Source organism: Macrobrachium rosenbergii, chromosome 50, assembly GCF_040412425.1.
Source record: "Macrobrachium rosenbergii isolate ZJJX-2024 chromosome 50, ASM4041242v1, whole genome shotgun sequence".
Lineage (NCBI taxonomy): Eukaryota > Metazoa > Arthropoda > Malacostraca > Decapoda > Palaemonidae > Macrobrachium > Macrobrachium rosenbergii.
This window is the reverse complement of record NC_089790.1, coordinates 3,163,295-3,165,000: the sequence shown is the minus strand read 5'-3', so window position 1 is coordinate 3,165,000 and position 1,706 is coordinate 3,163,295.

Sequence of the window (1,706 nt, the reverse complement as noted above, 5' to 3'; positions counted from 1 at the left end):
CAATAAGGGAACCGCTTGCCAAATGTTAGCGGTTTCTTTTCATGGGATCTCTTTCGAGTTCTAGTGGATGTGCCAAGGGTCCCATCATTTTCCGCCCAAAAATGATTTCCGGCCATCTTTCAGGGAATCACGCCATTTATTGTGGAAATAATGGAAGATATAAATTTTCGGTATAATAACAAGGACTGAAAAAATAAGGATTGTCAGACCCAACTGCTCTAGATAACGTCAGTGGAATTTTTCTTGGCCAGACAGTTGTTATTTTTATTAACAAAACCAAATTAACTCCATAAGACCATCAAACGTATTTACTTCTTCGTTTAACGTGCTTTTTTCCCATTTTTCATAAACTTATTGTAGACTGTTATTTTGGGTTAAGTGAATTCTTTAATGCAGTAATGATTAAAATTGTAACTCTTCTGACATTATGAAATGTAGATAGATCATAATGTTTCAATAAACTGTTCTTCTTTTCTTAACGTTATTCTCATTAATAATCCATTATTTGTTCCAGATTCTCCCTCCTTCTCTGTCCTCTTTTTGATTCACAAACACGAAAGTCATGATAATCCAAGCAGTGGAATTTTCTCGCTGCTTCTTTATTCCCATACATCTAAGACATCCCTTCCTTCAGGAACTAGACTATGCTCTCCTTTTTGTATAAAACGCCAGTTCATCTGTGTGTGTGTGTGTGTGTGTGTGTGTGTAATGTGTATACACATACACATATATATATATATGTATATATATGAGTGTATATATATAAATATATATATGTAAAAGAAACAAACTTGAAGCTTAACTAACAATGCTACAAGGCTCCATTCCGAAGCCACCATGGCGCAGCCTCCCCACTCTCTACCACGACGCTTTTTGTTCGCTCTTCTTCAGCCACACGAAGAAGATGCGTCGAGCAAAATGTTGTCATAAAGCTATCAACATAACAGCAGTCGCATCTGAACTACAAAACGTCGGTTCCTCTGGTAATAATAAGTGAAAATGGGCATTAACACGGAGAGCCTTTTTCTTCAGAGTACTGTGGGAAACAGCAGTGTGGTCTTGAGGAAGGGAAAGTGTAAAACGCGCTTCCCTTTGTTCATTTGTTTCGGGAACGCAAACCAGAGAGGGTGGCAGCATAATGACCTTTTCCAGCCAAGGCCAGAAGGAAAAGAGAAGGAAAGGGGGGAAAAAAGGGTGGGATTTAAACCGCAAAGAAGCGACTGGTCTCCAGCCTCTTACAGTCTTGACTAGAAGCCAGTATGATTCCGAGAAACAATACTTAGTTATTTAAATAAAAGTTAGGTCACTGCTAACTAAATTTAGCCAAAGTGTCTCGATGTGAGCGGGAAATTTTAGGCTGTACATAGATGCCAAAGTCATTATATAATATCCTCGGCACACACACATACACACAAACACACACTGTGACAGTAACACTGTACAATCGATTATATCACGATAAAGCACTTAATCCCCGCTGCCTGTGACTTCCGATTTAAAATGTTTATTTTTTTTTTCTATGCAGAGGAAACAGAACTAGGAACTGAACCCTATACCTGGCTTTGGAATTGTACGAATAAAAAGGAAAAGGTGAGCGAAAAAAACCTGACATACAATTCTAAAACAGTGAAAAAAAATAAAATCGAAATCAGCTTCCTTCCAGCATCGTTTGTCGTAAGTAATGCAAACTAAGAGTATCAAGATGT